This window comes from Myodes glareolus, chromosome 12 (assembly GCF_982192425.1).
Source record: "Myodes glareolus chromosome 12, mMyoGla1.1, whole genome shotgun sequence".
Taxonomy (NCBI): Eukaryota; Metazoa; Chordata; class Mammalia; order Rodentia; family Cricetidae; genus Myodes; species Myodes glareolus.
Window position 1 is genome coordinate 38,048,340 of NC_142037.1, and position 21,351 is coordinate 38,069,690.

The window sequence follows — 21,351 nt, forward strand, 5'->3', positions numbered from 1 at the left end:
AACACTCCCTACTCGCTTCTTTCTCAAGACAGGGTCTCAATTGTGAAGCCCTGACTGGCCTGCCCTGGAACTCACAATGCAGACCAGGATGGCTTTGAACTCAGAAGTCCTCCTGCCTCTGCCTCTGCCTCCGGAATGCTAAGAACAAAGGCATGTGCTACCAAGCCTAGCTATTAGTTTCTTCTTAAAGCAAAATATTGTCAAAATTGTACAAAGTAGTAATTCAGAAAGGCCAAAACCTACTTCAGGAGGCGTATGCTGCCTTTAAATTTAAGGCATTTATTATATTTAAATATGATCCTCGTATCCCCAATCTCTCCAACACCTTTATTATAAAGGGGTGTTGAATTTTGTCAAATGCTTTTTCAGCATCCAATGAAATGATATGTTTTTTTTCCTTCAGTTTATTTAATATAAAGTTTCAAAACAACCTGCATTTATCCTTTGAAATTATCATAATCACCTTAATTTTTTGTGTGATGTGGGATTCTGTATGCTGTGAATATGTTTTATTACCATTGGTTAATAAAGAAGCTATTTGGCCTATGACAGGGCAGAATAAAGCCAGGTGGGAAAACTGAACAGAGATATAGAAAGCAGAGTCAGAGAGACGCCATGTAGCTGTTGAAGGAGATAGACCCCAGAACCTTGCTGGGTAAGTCACAGCCTCGTGGTGAAATACAGAATAATAGAAATGGGTTAATTTAAGATGTAAGAGTTAGTTAATATGAAACCTGAGCTAATAGGCCAAACAGTAATGTAATTAATATAGTTTCTGTGTGATTATTTGGGTCTGGGCAGTCAGGAAACGAACGAGCAGTCTCCATCTACATTTTTGAGAGAGGGATTATCTGTGTAGCCTTGGCTGTCCTGGAACTCTCTCTGTAGACCAAGCTGGCCTCGAACTCAAAGAGATCCGCCTGCCTCTGCCTCCTGAGTGCTGGGATTAAAGGTATGCACTACCATACGTGGTTTTAAAATTATTTTAATAAAAATATTTTTTAGAGATTTCTGGGTCTTTCTTCCCTCCTTTAATCTACAGGGTGTGACATTTTCCCAGAGGAATCTATGTTATCCACCTAATTACCAATTATTCCATAATAGTGACTCTTCTTGGAGTTACTGCAGATTTCTAAACGCTTAAACTACACCTTGGGCCACCTTTAAAAAACAGGTTATTGCTCCCCGGCCATCACTTACAGACCACCAGCACCCTACCCAAGGTTTCTACATACTAGCTGCAGTTTTTAAAGTAAACCCAGCAGAGAGTTGACATGCTTCACTGTGCTTCATTGCCTGCCATAAGACCCTGCTCGAAGACCTTTCACTTCCTAGTTCTGAGACCTACACTGAGCTCTTGCTGGAACTTCAGGCACAAAGTAATGTTTACAGTAGTTGTTCTCTTAGCATATTTTCATATACCACGAGAAAAGATATGTACACCATTGCAAACAACCATTAGAGAAATACTTTACAGTATGAGCTATAAGGACAGTCAGCTAGCCAGGACTCAGAGAACTAAGCCAGATGGCTAACTCCAGCCTGCAGACATGGTTTTACATTTTAAAACAATTCTTTCAAACAAGTAAATGAACAATAATATTCAACAGACACTATAAATAGCTTGCAAGACAATATTATCAAGCACTATAAAAATACCTGTCTACTCTTATCTAAGTTATATAAACATAAAAAAACCTACCTATTAAAACATCTGAAGCTAGAGACCAAACTATTAAGTGAAACAAAACAGAGTAAGAAAGACAAATACCATCTTCTCTCATATACAGAAGTTTTATATATTTTTGTCTGTCTGTGTGTATGGCATAAAAGAGGAAGTGCAACTAGGGAGGAAATTAAGGGAGAAGGAGGTGGAAACAAGAGAGGGTAATGGGAAGACACATTTTTCTTTCATATATAAATACACACACACATACACATACATACACACACACACAATGAAAGCAGAAAAGGCACCCACAAGAGCAAGAAAGAGGGTCCAAAGACGCTAGTAGGGAAGAAAATAAGCCCAGTACAATGATACATAAGAATGAAAATGTCTTATCAAAATCCATTATTTTGTATGCTAACTAAAAACAATAAAAACAAAATAATTGTGTTATTAGTTTCAGAAATGAGTTCCTACTGATGAGCAGGACTTTCTTCTCAGGGCTTACTACACTACTCTTTATACCTGGTGGGGCCTAGCTCCAGTCCTTACCTGATTCTTTTTTCCCTAATGCTTGTCCTTGGATGATCCCAAATGATCCTTCCAGCTAGCTCTAACTCTGTCACTCTCTTTTGGAGTCTGTCTTTGATACTTAAACCCTTCCTAAATTTCATGTTGGACTTCCCCCAGATGCCAAGACGGTTCTAGCTCTCCCTCACAGAGCTCTCAGCCACAGTGGGCACCACACACTTTAACAATCTTGTGCTATAGTTTTTGCTAGTGGTCTCCTTTGTTAGTGTGCAATTCTCCATAATTTGTAAATGACTTAAAGGAACACATTCTACCACTTTTTCACCCCTTACTTTGATCATCATCCTCTGAGCACATGCTATCTCCTCCAACGACACTATCTGGTAGTAGCTAACTGGTGCAGAAAAATAGCCTAAGGCCTGGAAATGGAAATGGGTGACAGAAGATTGGGAACATCAGAAAGGAAAACCCACAGAGAACTTAATGGAAGCCCAGAGGCTGCACAGCAAACTTCGTATACATTAAAGACAAATAAAACCCAACCAGTAGGGGAAAAGCTGAAAGATCATGAAATAAAAAGAACTCACTGAATAATCCTCTTTTAAAAAGTAAAGTAATAAAAAGGATAAGCATTCACAATACATGTAAAAACAAAATGTGCCCCGACACTATTGGTCATCAATTTCTTTGTGATAATGAGCTCTTGACATTGATACATATTGGTTGCACCAAAGTGATCAACTAAACTACGACAGGACTCAATGGACTAGACGTGTACAGTCTAATCTGACTAAATTCTAAATCTGACTTTTAAAAAAAATTTAGAACTTATTTGAAGTAGTAATTCTTGTTTTAGAGATTACATTTAATAAAAAAAAATCACTTATCAGCACCAAGCTAATAAAGCGGAAATCATATGCACATCCTTATATCATGCTCCAAGACATAATCAAATTCATTTTCATGAAAAAGTGCACCAAGAATGTTTTGCTTAAAACAAAAACTACTTTGTTTACATTAACCCTATAGGCAAAATGCAAGATTAACAAGTCTTAAATATATAAACACCAAAAGCACAAATATTTACAAGCAGAAATATTACCTAGGAGTCTAAACTAAAGATGAACAAATCATAAACACCTTTTACATAAGTCAGGCTTAAGGCAATATTCATTATGTTTTTTATCTCCTGTGTTTTATAGAACTTCTCAGCTTTCATCTCACTAGACATGGAAGGCAGACAATTTTTTAACCTGTAATAAAATAAGCTGAAGTTTATAGAAACAGAGTATGCAAAAAGGCATCATGAAATGTATGCAGAAATGAATCAGCTCTCAATTACTCAGAGAGAGGAAGTAATGACACGTGACACCAAAAATCTGTTTTCTTGAGTGCACAGCATTAATTTGGGAGAAGAAAATCCCCCTTACAATCATTACCTAACCCTGTGTTAAGCAAGAGTTTATTTTTCCCCCCATCACTCAGTGATGAGGGGATTCAGACAACCGGGGAAAGGAAGGAGTTAAGGCAGACGCATACAGGTGGCTAAAGATAACCAGCATGAGATAAAAATTTTCCACTTAACCTACAGAGAAAACCGGGAGATGATGTATGCGGACCAGGAAGAAAACACAGAGAAATGTCATGTGAGAATGCTAAAATGTTTCACTATAAGCAAGATTTTCTCCCCGTCACCTCATCATCGTCCGTCCCTCTAAAGGGTGTTATTAGTGGTAGCAGGAATTACACGTGGGCTGAAAGGCTAAAAACAAACTCTCATATCTGTAGTTTAGAAAAACCATGTTTTTAAAAATCCTTATCATCGCTTTCTATTAGGCCCACCACCTGTCTCCACGGGTAATTTATCTTATTAGTTCAGAAAATCAATTCAAATAAGAAAAGGCTAAGAAGGTAGGGGATTCATCCTTCTGGAACATCTTTAGGTGACTTAAGCAAAATTTACAAGATGGCAAGAATTACATACTTCTCAAATACACAAAAAAAAACCTAAATATTTATCTAAACACGGGATCTGAGCCAGGAATCTCAATTTGTTTCTGTCTGACATATGGCTCAGTCTTGAGTGGCATATGTTTAGCACCAATGCTGGGAAAAGCATAGCGATTAAAATATTAGAGAAAAGCTTCAAGTGTCATTTTATTCTTACAACTGATCTTAGCCAAAAGGCAGTGAAGCAATGTGATTTGATTCTTATGACAGAAAAACACGCACAAACTTGGGTTTCAAGAATTAAAACAGACCACAAGACGAAGCAGCAAAAGCAATATGTGCCTCAGTTTTGTTTCTTTTTTTTTAAGGCTACCGTGAACGCAAAAATATTAAACTATAAAAAGAGGAAAATCCTGTCAGCCTGCTATTCTCAGGAATAGATGGACAGACAAGGAGGTGTAAGGTAACTTACAGTCTCACAAGAAGGAAAAGAGGAAAAAAAAAATCTCACCATCCCTACTACCCCGAGCAATTCACACACACACACACACACACACACACACACACACACACACACACACCAAATATCTCAAGGTTTTTTTTTTTCCTACAAAGGCGGTAGTTTAATAAAAATTACAATTACCTATCACACTCTTAAAGCAGCAGCGTTCGCGACCCGAGGTCGAAATGATCTGTTCGGTTTTCCCGCACCTAGCGCACGACGCCCTTGGCTGAGTCGTGTCAAAAGTTCCCTCACGCAGGCTGGAGCGCGGGGAAGGACCGCAGGCTCCCGTCCTCCTCCCGAGCGAACAGGTGGTTAACTTACCTGGGCACCCAAGCCGCCAGGCGCAGCCAGCAGCCGCCGGGGCGCAGACCCGAAGGGCGTGTTTTCGAGGATTTAACCCCCAGGTGAGCGGGCTGAGCTCCGCGGTCGCCGAGTCCCCGGCGGCAGGTGCCGCGCACGTCGCCGCGGCGTCCCGGACCCCGCCGCCTCCCCGACAGCGCTCCCCCCCACCCGGTTCCTTCCCACGCGGGGCGGAAGGGGGGAGCGCCGCCCGCCCCCTCGACGGGCTCGACCCTCGGACGCCGCGGCCCCGCAGCCCCAGCCTAACGGTTTCCCCGACGCGGGCTCCCGCGTCCCCCGCCGGCTCTCACCTCCGAGTCCCGCCGCTCCGAGGCGGAGGAAGGCGGATCCCCTGGCGTGTCTGGTGCGGGGCTCCGGATCGTCCTCTCACTACCTTGATGGTGGGCCCGGCTCCCGAGGGCCGCCGCTGCGCTCACGGTGAGGGGCTTGGTTTCCCCGGCAGTGACGGGCGCCGCCTCAGCCCCGCTCTTCGCTCCCTCTCCGCGTAGCTCCCGCTTTCTGTTTCACCCGAGGGACCGCGAACCCCGCCGCCGCCATGATTACTACGGAGTCGGGAGGAGGAGCCCGGAGTCGGCGCGCCCAGTGCGGCTGCGCGAGCCCCGCCGACGGCGCCCCCGGCCGCCTGGACCCGGAGCCCCCGCGCGTGCCCGTCGCCCCGCGTCCAGGCTCCGCGGGCGGCTGCTGGTGCGGCGATGCCTCTCTCCCTAAACCGGGCAGCGCCCCGGGAACTGTGCCGATGATTGACGTATCTGAGGCCACTCGCGGCATTCCAAATGCATTTTAGAAAGTGCCCCCACCCTCCACCCGCCGAAGATGAACCCTGTCAGCCCCTCTCCGAAAACCCCAGAACTTAGAATGCTGGCAGGTGCTATAGGTTCAGAAGTCTCCACTCCTAAACGTTTAGAGCCCCGGCATTTTAGAGCACCCACAAAAGAGATTAACTTCGTCCCGAAACGCAGTGGTTAATTTCTTGGTCTCGGACCAGCCAAATCTAGTGGAAACCCGTTACCTTGATGTCTACCTCAGCGGAGACCGAAGCGAAGGCAGCCACAATTTCTTTAAGCCTCAAGCAAGGGGGGGAGGGGGCGCTGCAGTAATGCCTGAGGGCTGGCCCGACTGCTTACTTTTGCAGTTTCACCGGAAGCCTTCTGGAGAGGGTCGTCTTTGGGAAACTGAGTCCTACCCAGTTCTTCCAAAACTGGTGACTGATGAAACCAGGCTCCACGTCTGACTTGTATTTCGGTTTCTTAATCGTGCTGCGTTTTAAGATGGCAATCTTTTTTTTTTTAACCATTTGACAGAAATCTCTTGAAGGTGTACGTATTTCTTACGTTCTTAAAGAAAACAGTGGATAACGAAATTCTTAGTGGATCACTGACTGTCAGATGCAATACTCAGACCGTGCACCAAGGTCCCAAGGGATTGCAGAGTGTATAGAGTCCCCACTTTGGGAGCTGTTTTTTGCAGTGTTCTCCTTACTTTTGTTGAAGACCCCTCACTCGGCATGGGTTCATCTCCCTTTGTATCGTTTTTAACCCTTTCTATTTTCCTGTGGTGGTGGTGGTGGTGATGGTGGTGGTGTCTTTTAAGTTCCTTTTCTTCTTTTTCTCCTACTTCTCGCTATGGCTGCAGGCAATAATTGATTCTATGTTTATATCCACAGCCAGCTAGCTAATGAGAGGTTCTTTTCCTTTCCCTCAGCAAGTAGAGCAGCAGTGACTCTAGCAAACGGTATCGTGAGAGGAGATTTTTTTTTTATTATTTTTTACTCTTCAATAAAGGACCATAAGTCCTTTCCCTGAGAGAGATATCTCATTTTCTTAACTTCCAGCTTTGGCTCTCTTCCAGACAAAATTGCTGGAAAGCTGATCTTGGAATGACGGAAGTATAGCTGCGCATTGTTTGACAACATGAGAGTTTGTATCAGAATGTGGAGGAGTTGTATGGCTCCTCCATCCTGCTGCCCAACTGGTGCTCGGTGTGAGGCTAAACTAGTGGTCTCCAAATTTAACTCTAAGCTAGTATTTTCCAAAGCTTTGTACTTGAGAACTCTGTTAAAATGCAGAATCCTACAATCTGCCCCCTCAAGATTCTGGCTCCTTGATTTCTGGAAGTAGACAAAGAAATCGATTTTAAAATAAACCTGCATTTTTTAAAAAAGTATGTTTGAAGCCCATCTACATGCCATAGGCAGAGCAGGAAATAATAGCTCCATTGAAGGAGATCAGGCCATGTAATTCAAGAAGTCATTGGTGTAAAACCAGACCCTTAGCTATGATACATGATGCTGTGAGATCCTAAAAAGTGGGGGATTTATCTTCTGCGGCGAGAAAGAAACATATACATAGATCACCCTAGCCAGAGAGGCCCAAGAAGCTATGTTGGCTTTGAACAGGCCTTTATTTTCCTTATCAGAAAAATAAATGCCATTTTCAACCCTCAGACTTCTTGAGCTCCAGGCAAGAGTCAGGACTTTGAACACCACTCTTCCTTGAACTTTTCTTCTGTATTTGGCACCCATTTTCTTAATTTTCATCCTGTTTTTCTGGGCACAGTGTCTCCAGTCCCTTTTCATAGTCCTATCTTTCCCCCTGCCTATTCCATATGTGTAGGCTCGGTGTTTAAGAGCAAGTACTACTCTTGCGGGGGGGGGGGGGGGGGGGGGGGGCGTGCACAAATTCAGTTCCGAACACCCACATTGGATGGCTCACAACCACATATGAATACTCCACCTCCAGTTCCGACACCCTCTTCTGGCCTCCGATGACACTTGTACTCATGCGCATATGCTCAGAGCACATACACACACACATGTATACACACACACACACACACACACACACACACACACACACACACAGTGTCTTACCCTGATACCGGTGTTTCCTTCATGGGGATGTTTTCACTGACCATTTTCACACATCCGTCTACCACTCTTTTGCCTTGGGTTTTCTGGATGTTGCTGCCACTAATGAAACACCAGGGCAGGCATTCATTTTCCTGCCTCCAGGTCCGAGGCAAAGTCTCCTAAGGAGGCTGAAGCATTTGGGAAGCTGAGGAAGCTCTTCATGGGAGAACTGGATTTAGAAACAACCCATGAGAGACTGAGGAGTCATTTTGAGCAATGGAGAAGACTCAGCGACTGTGTGGTTATGAGACATCCAAGCACCAAGTGCCCCAGGCAGGGGTTTTGACTTTGTCAGGTTTGCCACAGTGGAGAAAGTCAATGCAGCTATGAATGCAAGCCCATACAAGGTGGATGGAAAACCTATGGAGCCAAAGAGAGCTGTCAGGAGAAGATTCTCAGATAATCATCTTTAGTGGCATTAAAGAAGACAATGAAGATTATTTTGAACAGTATGGGAAAATTGAAGTTATTGAAATCCCGATGGACAGAGGAAGTGAAAATATGGGGGCTTTGCTAGCTAATTTTATGTCAGCTTGACACAAGCTAGAGTTATCCGAAAGGAGGGAACCTCGACTGAGAAAAGGTCTCCATAAGAACTGGATATGGGGCATTTTGTTAATTAGTTATTAATATGGTATGGCCTAGTCCATTGTGTGTGGGGGCCACCCCTGCACTGCTGGTGGTCCTGAGTTCTATATCAAGCAGACTGAACAAGCACAGTGATCAAGCCAGGGAGCAGCCATCTTCTATGGCCTCTATAGTGGCTCTCACCTCCAGGTTCCTGCCCTGTTTGAGTTCTTGTCCTGACTTCCTTCAGGGATAAGCAATGATAAGGAAATAAACCCATTCTTCTCCAAGTTGTTTTTGGTATGGTGGTTTATCACAGCAATAGTAATTCTAACTAAGACATTGCCTTTTGACAACCATGACTCCACGGGTAAGGTTGTCATTCAGAAATCCTATACTGTGAATTGCCACAAGTGTGAAGTAAGAAGAGGCCTGTGGAAACAAGTGATGGTTGTTAGTGCTTCACCCAGTCAAAGAGGTCCAAGTGGTTCCAGAAACTTTGGTGACGGCTGTGGAGGTGATTTTGGTGGCAATGACAATTTTGGTTCTGGAGGAAACTTTATGGCGGCTTTGGTGGCAACCATGATGGTGGCGAATATGGCAGCCATAGACATAATGAATTTCATAATGATGGAAACAATATTGGAGGTGGTGGAAGCTACAGTGACTTTGGCAGCTACAACAACCAATGTCTTCAATCTTGGGACCAATGAAGGGAGGGCACTTTGGAGGCAGAAGCTCTGGTTTTCGTGGTAGTGGAGGCCAATGCTCTACTAAACCGCAAGAGCAAGGTGGCTTTGGTAGTTCCAGCAGCAGCCATGGCTATGGCACTGGCAAGAGGTTCTAGTTACTGCCAGGAAACAAAGATTAGCAGGAGGGGACAGCCAGAGAAGTGACAGGGAAGCGACAGGTTGCAACAGATTTGTGAATTCAGACAAGCACAGTGGTGACAGGGCCCAACCGCCACAAAGAAGTCGTGTTTGAGACAATAGTCCTGTGTGTGGGCAAAGCACCTCAGGACTGTTTTTGTCACTAGTTGCATAACAGGTTATTTTACTTTCTGTTATGTCGAGCAGTGTAAAACCTTCCAGCAAAGGGTTTTAGTATAGACGTGCCGCTGGATGCTAAATGTAATAGTCTGATCAGAACACGGAGAAATCCCTAAATCCTCATTACTGCTACTCAAAGCCATTTTGTTTTCTGTCTCTGTTTTCTCCAAAATAACCTTGGAAACCTTAACTTTGTTTCAAAGCAAGAAAGTCTACCAAAGAGTTTCCTAAGGGATCCTCAGGGCTAGAGCCTAGCATATGAGAGGTGCTGGGTTTGGTTTTCACTATCAGAGAAACAAAAATAGAACACACACGCTCACGCATGTGCTCAATCCTAAACTGAATAGTAGCTGTCCTAGAGAGGTAGTTTTTAAATGTTGCCAAAAATAAAAATCCTCTGGGATGCATATTGAAGGTCAAGTAATTTGGTCTGTTGAAGTGGCCCAATGGTTATGCTCGCTCATCCTGAGTACCTGGGATAAATTCCCAGCACTCACATCAGGCTACTCACAACTGCCTGTAACTCCAGCTCCAGGGACATCTGAGGTCTCTGGCCTCAAATGCGCACACACACACACACACACACACACACACACACACACACCACAATAATTAAAGTAAATCTTTATATATGATATGTACATATAATATGATACAGCATTTCCATTCCGTTCTCCCCTCCCTATGATTCTACATTTTATAGGCACACCAACAGGTTTAGATTAGGGTAATCCACAGACCACACTTTAAGAATCTTAGAGGAAAATAAACAACAGGTAACTTTCACAAGGATTTTTCTCCCTTTGTGACATATTATTAACTTGAATTAATGAAATGGTTTAAAAGTTGCTCTTAACAGCTAGTTCCAGGGCAGCTAGGATCGTTACAAAGAGAAACCCTGTTTCAAAAAAAATTGCTTTTATGAATGGTTCAAAATTTTATATGATTTCTTCTTTAGAGATACGCTAAAAAGGACTAAAAGATTTTAAAATCATAAATGGTCATCCTAATAGCCTAAATTTGTCCGTGTAAATGATATGTTTCAAGGCACACTACAGGGAACAGATCTCACTTCTCACAAGAGAAAAGGCTCACACAGTTACCTTACCAGGAAAGTAAGTTCTCCCATATGAAAGGGCTATACAATTATAGGACAGACAATAAGGATTTATTCTTTTGGTTGAAAAAAATGGTTTCTATATCTGTTCTTGGATCTGTCAACAGCTCTTTGATGCCGTGTACAGATTCAGGAGAGTCTGGTATCTGTCCTGGGTTTGAGCGCACCATCGTCATTATCCAGCACAACCAGATGACATATGAATCCATTTTAGAGACAGAAGAGGAAGATAGTCATCTGTGAGGAAAATGAGACAGAAGACGACTTGAGAGTTTTAAACTATCTTCAAATGACTTGGCTTAACAATCCTCAACCCCCCCCCAAAAAAAAGGGGAAAAAAAGCAAACCTCAAACCAGAGCAATGTTTCTTTCCCAAGATAACAATGAGATTTTCATCTGAAAAGAGCAAAATGTACATGGGTTTAAAAACAAAAATCCATATATTCTAGATTCACTTGTAATTTGCCAAACTTAAGAAATTTCTTCTCAACCTTCTGAACTAAATATTTAAAACAACCAGATAAATCAGCTCTTCATGGTAGCAGGCATATCTTTACACAGTCATTTGTCTTTATTAGAGTATTTTAAACTATACTGTAAAATGAAATGGACGTCTCTTAAATTTAGATAACCTGGTATAGAATGTAGAAAAACTAGGAAAGTGTTGATTTATTTAAGTTTTTTTTTCTGTTTTGTTTTTTGAGACAAAGTTTTGCCACGTAGACCTGGTTAGCCTGGAACTCACAGTTCCTCTGGCCTCTGAGGCCTGAGTGCTAGGATTAAAAGTGTGTACCACCATACTGGCTCAAGTAGTAACAAAGCACTTAATTACATTGTAGTGGGATGAATTTGGGTTACCTTCTCAAAACTTATGCTGGAGGTTAATTCCCACCATGGGAATTAAAATTTGGAAACTTAATCTGCCCGTGTATTTGGAGATGAGGCAGTGAGAAGGGATTAGGCTGAGGTGAGCTCATCAGGATGGATCCCCAGTGAATGAATTCCTGTGGCTTTATGAGCTCCAAAGCGACACATGTTCACGCACACGCCCATCTCTTTGCCCTGTACCCCTCAGGGGTCTGTGAGAAGGCTGTCGCTAGATGCAGCCTTTTAGTTTGCCTCTCCAGAACAATGGACCAAAATCAGCCTTTTTCCTATAGAACTGAATTCATCTTGCTATTAAACTGTTAGTAACAGAGGACAGACTAATGCGATATGATGATTTGATTGAAGCTGTAGGTCTCAGGAGTAATTTCACAAGATAGACAACATTACCCATTAAGCCTTTACCACTACTGGGAGGCAAACAACCTCAAAGCAAACTTTTCATATCTCTCTTAAGGTAAATAAATACTACTCTATTATCTCTATTGACATGCTCAAACATGCTTAAGTCCTAAGGCTAAAATGTCTAAACTTAAGTTGTAACTCTAGCTAGAAAAACAACTAGGTACTTCAGGTGAGAGACATGGTCACAATGAAAAGACTTGTTATATTAATTTTCATAATAACAGTATCTATTGAACACAGATATGAGACTAGTTGCTCAAACAAACTCCCCTCTAGCAAGAGGCCTATTCAAATTGACAATCTAAGTTTGATTCAGAAGGGGTCTATTGCAAAGGAAAGAATCATTCAACAATCAAGAAATATTTATAGAATTTTTTATAATAAAGATTCTGTACAAAGATAAAGGGCTTTGACCTTGGCGTGTTTTCTTTTCATCCTGAGCATTTGTTTACAACTTGCTCTTACCTCCAAACCCACCATTTTTGTCATATGTTTCATGTATATGTATGTGAGCATGTGCGTGCAGTCATGTCTTAATCATTTCTCAGCCTCTTTTTTCTTTTTTGAGACAGGTCCTCTCACTGAACCTGGAACTTACTCTTTTGGTTAGCCTAGCTGGCCAGTGGGTTCTCAGTATCTACCTGGTTCTACTCTCTAGCTCTGGAGTTACAGGCATACCTACCTTTCTGAAGGTCCTCATATCTGTGCAGTGTTGAGATCAAGAAATGCCCCCACTCTACATTATCCATTGTTATGTAAAATAGTGTTGTTTTTTTCAGAATGTGCTTTGCCTTGAGAGCCTGTTTTGCAAGCAGCTTTTGATTCAGTTGTGAGGGTGGAGGATGACTGTGCTCTAGGGTGGACCAGTAAACAACACTATCTGGCCAGTACCACCCAGGTAGCACTGACTGATGAATGACTTATTCCTGAGCATAAAAATGATATGGCCCTTCATTTATTGGGATGAATTGAGGCTTACAGGCACATGGGCGTATTAAAATCATATCAAGAAAAGCCACGCCCAGGAACTTATCAGATGTTCCAGACTGAGGAAAAGGTGTAACTCCTTGACCTGGACCTCTAAGGTGCTGGACTTAGCACTGTGGTGTAGCAGCCTCATCCTGACCTGTCATATAATAATTGTTATATGCCTTAAGGACCAACAGACAGGAAATTCTCCACAATCCCTGGGGCTTAACCTCAGCTTGCTCACCCACTATTGACCTTTCCTACTGGACTGCTGTCTGCCTGTCCCACCTGAAAACTCTTCTAGACCTGACTGCCATTCCTGTCCTGACCTGGTGGCTCTGTCCTGTCACTTGGAAAGTGGACTCAGCTGCACTTTCCCTGTCAACCCTGACTTTCTCAGCCCACTTCTGTAACCTCTCAGATTCTGCTTTTTTAACATATATTTATTCTGTAAACTAGATAGATAGATAGATAGATGAATAAATAGATGGATGCATAGATAGATAGATAGATAGATAGATAGATAGATAGATAGATAGATAGATAGATAGATGATGATAGGTAGGTAGATAGATTTACTGTGTGATGTGTGATTGAAGAGTTAATACTAGTAATTAAGATTGAATAAAAGACCTGAAACTCTCTCCGCCAGATCCAAGGAGATGGGCATTACCTGGCACACTGCTGTCACTGAAACTCCTGTACCCTTTGAATTTATCAAATACATTTATTCAATAAATAAGCGTAAATGTATTGAATACATTCTGACATTGTGGAAGGACATGAGCGTACATGTCTGTTTCTGACATAGCAAGGCACCCTCACAACACAAAGCAAACTCTTTACCCACTTGGCCATCTACCCAGTCCCAAAACCCGCCCACCATTTTACCCTCTCCTTTGGAATGCCTGTGCCAATGGGAAGTCTAGTATAACTAAAGAGCGTTTGGAAGGATGGACAAAAGACAGGTTTTCCTCTTGTGATGACTAGCAGTGTAGCTTCTTCAAAAGATGGCAGCTATGATTTTCTATTCAGTCCCTTGACTTCTGTGGACCTGCAGACCTACAGATGCTCACCACTTCCTCTACCTATCTCCACTTGTTCTTTCTGTTTTGTTTTGTTTTTAACATCTATATGACTAATTCCTCAGACATGAATCTGTCTGAGATACTTATCATGGGCTCTGATTTCTGAAGCCTTAATTTGGACTTTGACTGATAGATTTTTTTTTTACCAGATTGATTCAAAATACTTGGTAACTCAAAATGTACTCAAGCAAAAAATAGTCAGAGATATAGCCAAATGGATAGCCAAGTTGAAAGTTGCTATAGAGTTCAAAAGAACAATATAACTGGTTGCTATGCGATGCTCAAAGACAAGCATCATACTTTGAAATTTTAACTTTTTTAAATGTGATCTTCAAAACAACACTGTGAACAAAGTTCTATAAATTTCCCTCCATACATGAGAAAGGTAGCTGTGAGAGGCTGAACTTAGTCACACAGACACACGGCTACAACAGCGGCAGGGTTATAGACCCCAGCATCCTCATTCCTTTAGTACATCTTCAGAAAGTGTGAAATTTAAGGGAATCTTGAAGAGCAGGCTTCAAATGGAATGATGCTTGTAGAATTGTTTCTAGTTACAAGGCAGTCAAGTGAAAAATATCAGGGATGCTTATGTGTAAGAAGCCAGGACAAAAATCTGTGATGGGAAGTGTGGGGATGCAGGAGAAGTGTGTGGAGGCCAAGTTCAGAATGATTTTAATGGTACACAGGGAATTTTTAAACAATTTAATTTTATGAAGGGTCAAGAAAGTGAATGAACAAAAGTGAAAAAACTGCCTGGTGACATAGATTAATGGCCTCCATTGATATTTGTCAAGTAGTTGTCAAGATTTTAATGATTAACACATTAAAATAAAACATAAGAAAAACAGTATGGATTGCATCAAATGTTCTAGTTATTTTTCTGCGTGCTGTGATAAATGTTAACCAAAAGCAACTTGGAGAGGAAAAGGTTTATTTGACTTCTGCCTACCGATCACAGTTCATCACTGGGGGAGGCCAAGGCAGGAGCTCAAGCAGGACAAGAACCTGGAGGCAAAAACTGAAGTAGAGACAATGGAGCGAGGGACACTACTTACAGCTTGTTCTCTATGGCTTGCTCAGCCGGCTTTCTTATATAGCCCAGGTCCAGCTGCCTAAGGATGGCACCACCTACGGTGGCCGAGGTCTTCCACAGCAATCGTTAATCAAGAAAGTGCCCCACAGACTTGCCCACAAGCCAGTTTGGTGAAGGCATTTTCTCAGTTAAATGTTCCTCTTTGTAGAACAGTGGTTCTCCGTCTTCTTAATGATGTGCTCCTTTAATACAGTTCCTCATGCTGTGGTGACCCCAGGCATAACATTATTTCATTGCTCCTGTCATCTTGCTACTGTTATGAATCGTAATGTAAATATCAGACATACAGGATATCTGATATGTGATCCCGACGGAATCACGATTCACAGATTGAAAACCACTGTCCTTGATGATCTTATTTGTGTCTAACTGATTTTAAAAAGAAAAAAAAAAGATAATCAGCACACCAAGTGATAAGAAAAGAATTAAAAGCTACAGGAATTTCAAAATGAGCAAAAAGGGGAAAAAAAGCCAATATACCTAGAAGAGATACAGTGGGAAAAAATAGCATTTCTTTGCTAAGGCAAAACACTAAAATGAGAGATTCTGACCAAGTAGGCCACCAATCAGCCCGCCTATGGACTGTTATGTTATACTACAAACCTACACTTGAAGCAATTAACTTCAGACATGTTAGGGCCGAGATCAGCTTTTGTGAGCGAGTTTAGAGATTCAACTGTCTCTTATAACTTTGTTTCCATGGCAAAATGCTTTTGAGACTTCTAAACAGCAGACGTTTGAATCAACTTTTGGACTATAACCCATTTGCAACTTGGGGATTGCCTGTACTATGGATGTGGATCATCTGTTATAACCAGGGCTTCCACATCACTGCATCCCAGAAGAGTTAAAATGAGTATGTTTCTTTCCAACCCAATACCTCATTTTAGAATAAAGAAGCAACTCCTTTGGTATGAGCAAGCAGCAAATCCAATGATTTTTTTTTCCATCAAGGACCTGATGATAAGAGAGCAAATATTCTGGGTATAAGCTTTAAGACACATGGAATTAATTGTTTTTATCTCCACAATACAAAAGTAAGGAAATGACAAGAATTGAGTTGATTATCTTTGAAATACCTATCTAGTATTCTTCTTCCATAATAACACTTAGAAATTGTAGGGGTTCTTTTATCCCTAGATTAGAACTATAAAGACTTTTGTAGTATCTTTCTAGTATATGGTACATAAAAAGTTGCAGGCTCAGACTGACAACTGATAACTTGTGTGAAGAAACCTGGTCTCTTTTCCAGGGGTTGAAATGGTCTTATTGATCAGGAAAAGGCTATGAAACACATGATTGGATTTCTAGGTCATTTTACTCTTTCAAGTAATTCCTTCTTTCCACTTAAACAATAACCATATAAAAAATTAACCATTGTAATGGATAGAAAATATTAGGAAGTATCTTCTTACAGTTCGTATTCTCTAAAGATGCTAATCATGCTCATAAAATTCATAGCTAATAAACTGAAGACATGATTTATATCAACAAACTTTTGTACATCCACTAGCAGGACAATCGTATTCTTAATGAAGTCTCACATGGTATTTTACTCTGGGAGTCTTTGCTTTTTGCTTATTTCACGAATCAGATTTATTTCTGGTCCATTTGTCATCTAGGTGATAAAAATGATACCATGCACACATTTTAAAAAGTTCAAAATCTTAAAAACATTTGCTTAGTATCCTGTGTCTGACAGGTTGGAAATGTTACATTTGTTTAGAGTCTAGCTGGTCCTTTATTTTTATAGCATGTCTTTCAGATACCCAACTGTGGCATTCCTCTTGATGGTAAAGGTATTCGACTAGGATTCAAGACCTATGGATGACCCAGTCCTCATTCTAAAGACCTTCCTCAAGGCCAGGTATGCCCATTTAGTTCCAATAGAGTTTTAATTTCAATAATTTTTCTTCCCACCTCGTAGGGTTATTTGAAAGTTTCTTTTTTCTTTTCTAATTTTTGGAGCCTGTCCTGGAACTTGCCACATGGATCAGGCTGGCCTTGAACTCAGAAAGATCTGCCTGCCTCTGCCTCCCAAGTGCAGGGATTAAAGGCATGTGCCACCACCGCCCAGCTCTTTTCAAACTTCTTAAAATGTGTTTTATTCTTTTTCAGTGGAAGAACACGTAGAGAACGGTACATACGTTGTTTCTATTTTGCTTTTAAGGTTTTAAAATACACTTTATTGTGAATGCTTCGCATATATAAAGTTGAACAAATCTTTATTGCGAATGCTTCGCCTACATAAAGTTGAACAGATCTTGTGTGTGCTTGTCAGAAAACATGGAGAGGTGCACAGTTGCGAGACCATCATCACAGTCTATGCTGTAAAACTATCCATTAACTTGGAAAGTTTCACTTTCTCTCCCCCTTGTGTTCTAACTTTTCAAAACTTCCGGGTCAAGAGCATGTTTTATATAATAGCGGGTTTTGATGTTGCTAAACTCTCTGTTATAGTAATATGTGATCAAATAAAAATATGTACCCGAAAGAATTACGTTTTCCCTGTTCCTGCAAAACTCTTCATATCTATTGACTTTGTTAATGCTGTTGTTTAACTTCATTTTTTATTAATTACTTTATGTTTCTGTTCTGAGTTTTAAAAGTAGATTCCCACTAAGATTATCAGCTTGTCTTCTTGGAAATTTAATTACAGGTTGCTTTACATCTTTGTGGCTATATTTTTAAATACATGGTGACAATCATGTATTTTCTGGTGGTCACTACTCAATATTATTCAATGTGACTCTTTGTAGACTAAAATTCTCTCAACCTCTTATTTTTGCTGTTGTTATTTTTTTCACAATTGTGGAGGGGGGTTGAATCAAATTTGCATCCCTGAGATAAAACCAATTTGGTCTTCTTTTGTGATTTTCTTAATGTGTTTTTAGAATTCAGTTTCCAAGTTTTTTATCAAGGAGGGACTTTGGTCTGTAGCCTTGTTTGTTTTGTACCTTTATTTGGTTTTGTGTCAGGGTGAGGGTGACATTGGCTTTGCAGGATGAGTTTGGCAGTGTCCCTTCCTTTCTATGCAGTGCAGCAGTTTGAGAAGTGCTACATTCCCCCCCCCCCAAAAAAAGAGGCGTGGAAAGTAGAAGAGAATCCCTACAGTCCTAGGCCCTTTGTGGGGCAGATTTCTTCTCAGTCTCGTGCCTACTGTGGGGCTATTTTAATTGTTTATGCCTTCTGGGTGTAATTTGGGCTCATTAGAGACTTAGCTTTTTTTTCTAGGTTTTCCAGGTTTTTGACATATAGACTCTCAAAGGATTCCCTAATGATCCTTTGGGGTTTTATAGAGGATTGTTGTTCTCTTATGTAATTTTGTTGATTTGCTCCCCCTCATGCCCCCCCCCCCCCGCTGCCTCTCTCTCTCTCTCTCTCTCTCTCTCTCTCTCTCTCTCTCTCTCTCTCTCTCTCTGTGTGTGTGTGTGTGTGTGTGTAGATTATGTAGGGGTCTGCCAGTCTTGTTCAGTTTTTCAAAAAGAGCAGAGTTTTAGGATGACTCTGTGCCTTGCTGGTCTTTCCTCTGTTTCACTGATTTTCCCCCATCTTCTTTTCTTGCTGTCTACAGCACCGGGGCTCATGCCCCCACCCCCAGATCATTAGGAGCATCACCACATTATTTGTTTCTGAACTTTCTAACTTTAAAAATCAAATACCTATAATTTTTTTCTTATAGCTGTCTTGGCTGTATCACAGAGGATCTAATGAGCTGTTTAAGACTTTTAATTTGACTCTAGAAATTTTACCTTTTTCTCACCGATTTTTTCCAAGACCACTGATCATGCAACAATGTAGCTGTCAGTCTCCAAGTACTTGTGTCGTTTGTGAGGGCTCCCTTGCTACTGATTTTTAATTTTATTTCACTATGGTCTGATGTTCAAAGAGGTTCCCCCTTCCTTTCTTTCTTTGCCCGTATTCCTTACCTGTTGGATGGACTACTCTATAGACATCTGTTAAAATCAATTGATCCATGGTATAATTTAGCCCTCAGGTTTCTTTGATGTCTTTCAGTTTGGGAAATGTGTGGGTGAGGTACTGAAGTTTCCCACTGTTGTATCGGGACATCTGTGATGTTTTAGTGTTTGTTTTATGATATTAGGGGCTCAAATATTTGGTGCATAAATATTAACAACTGTTATATCTTCTTGGTGGATGGTTTCCTTTATCAATATGGACCGTCCCTCCTTTTCTTTCCTAACCAGTTTTGTTTTGAAGTTTACTTTGTCAGATGTGAGAATTACTCTCCTAGCTGGTTACGGCATCCATTGGTTGGTAGGTTGATTTCCAGCCTTAAAGACAGAACATTCTTGGAGTTTTTATAGGACAGGTCTTACTATGAAGGTCTAGAAGTCACTATATATACCAGGATAGCCTTGAACTCTTAGAGATCTACCTGTGTCTGAATTCTAAATGCTGGGATTAATAGTGTGCACCAGCACCCCAGGCCTGGATTTGGTTTTTTAATCCAGTCAGTTGGTGTGTGCCTTTTAATTGGTGAGTTAAATACATTTGCAATTAAGATATTATTGAGAGGAATTTACTATTGACTGTGGTTTTGCTGTTGGTTTAGTTGCTTGGGTTATCGCTAGTTCTTTTCTTCCTTCAATGTTAATTTGAATACTTAGCTGAATTTCCCTGTTGGATATGATTGATTCCTTACTAGCCCTCCTGTGTTACTTTGTTCCTCCCATGAAATATGTTCATCCCTGTGTTTTCATGGGTGAAATGCTTTCTTCATCCTCTGTCAGAGTATTTTCTGAAATGCTGGCTTTCATTACCGGGTAGTAGCCTTAATTAGTGTTTGTGTTGAAATAATTTGGTTTTTTTCTACATCAATTTTAAGAGATAGCTTCTTTGGGTATAACATCTTGGTTTACAGTTTTTCACCTTCACATATCCTTGAAATATATCTTTCCATGATTTCCTGGATTTGGGAGCTGCTTACAAAGGGTGTGAGATTATTCTGAGGTTTCTGCCTTTGTATAGGTGTTGATATTTTTCCCTTACAACTTTTTAGTATTCTTTGCTTTGCGTTTTTAAAAATTAGTGCATTTCCTTGTTTATTTTCTGCACGTGTGTGACTGTGTGTACGCATGAACTTGCTATGGAGCACGTTTGAGGGTCAGAAGATAGTATGCAGCAGTCAGTTCTCTCCTACCATGTAGGTCTTGCAGAGTGAACTCAGGTTTTCAGGATTGGGGGCAATGCTGAACATCTTACTGGTCCTCATTTTTGACATCTTGACTATGACATAATGCAGAGTTCTCATCATGCTTTTCTAAGGCTCTAAATGCCTCATGTGTCTAGATTTATTTGAGTATGGAGTTTCCCAGCTATAATTTTAGCAAAGAAATTTACTAAGCCTTGAGATTGATTCTTAGCACCTTCTGTCCAGTGAGTGCCTAGGTTTTATCTCTCGAACATACCCTAAAGTTTAGGGAAATTTTTTGTTCATATTCATTAATACTTTTCTTTGAATGTGTCTGTATATCTTATTTCTTGGCCTTGGCCTTCGTTCTTCTGCTTGGTCTTATGTGATGTTGATGATTCCTGTTGTGTTTTTCATTTGATTTATTATGTCTTTCATTTCCAGAATTTCTATTTGGCTCATCATGGGCACTATAATTTCCCTTTTTAGCCTCCATTTAAATTTCTTTCTTTTTACAGGTACATGTATGTGTTCGGGAATATGCCATGGTGAAGTATGTGGAGATCAAAGAACAACTGTTAAGAGTTGGTTCTCTCTTTCGCTGTGGCTTCCACAGATCCAACTCATGTGATCAGGTTTGATGACAAGTGTTTTATCCACCAAGCTAATCTGTCAGCCCCTCTTCCATATTTTTTTAAATTTTTTCTTCCATATTACTATTTCATCTGCTTCGATAATTTTCCGATGTAGATCCTGAAATTGATTTTCTTAGTTTCTTCATTTACTTAATTTAATCCTACCTATGGCTATCAATCTTTTTTAAAAAGTAGGACCCTCCAATCTTCTCCTGGCATTTCAAATCTAATTATCTTTCTTTCCCAGTATTAAGAAGCTTCCAACTTGTAGGAGTATCATAATGAAACACTATCTACTGATATTTGTGTTTCTTTGTGTCTGTTGGGATGTATGCCCTCTAGTTTATGGTCCTTCCTGTCCACTGTTTGTGGTTGTTTTGCTTCATGAGAGTTCGTCTGATGAGTTCTCATCACTAGGATTTATGCTCAGGGGAAAGTCACCCGCAGTAGCAGGCGTAGCTG

At 41.0% G+C, this 21,351-nt stretch overlaps 1 protein-coding gene and 1 pseudogene across 2 annotated transcripts in view; one reads left to right on the top strand and one right to left on the bottom strand.

Annotated features, from left to right (window-relative positions):
• Positions 1 to 5,439, bottom strand: part of Fndc3a (fibronectin type III domain containing 3A) — a 145,404-nt gene extending 139,965 nt beyond the window's left edge. Inside the window, exon 1 of one of the 2 annotated variants that reach the window (XM_085698709.2) lies at positions 5,306 to 5,439. The gene's annotated coding sequence lies outside the window, so the exon portion shown is untranslated. Of the gene's footprint in view, positions 1 to 4,793; positions 4,931 to 5,305 lie in introns of those variants that run through there. The other variant, XM_085698710.2, reaches the window with a different exon arrangement.
• Positions 5,440 to 7,990: 2,551 nt separating this feature from the next.
• Positions 7,991 to 9,337, top strand: LOC148120247 (heterogeneous nuclear ribonucleoprotein A1-like; annotated as a pseudogene).
• The last annotated feature ends 12,014 nt before the right edge of the window (positions 9,338 to 21,351 follow it).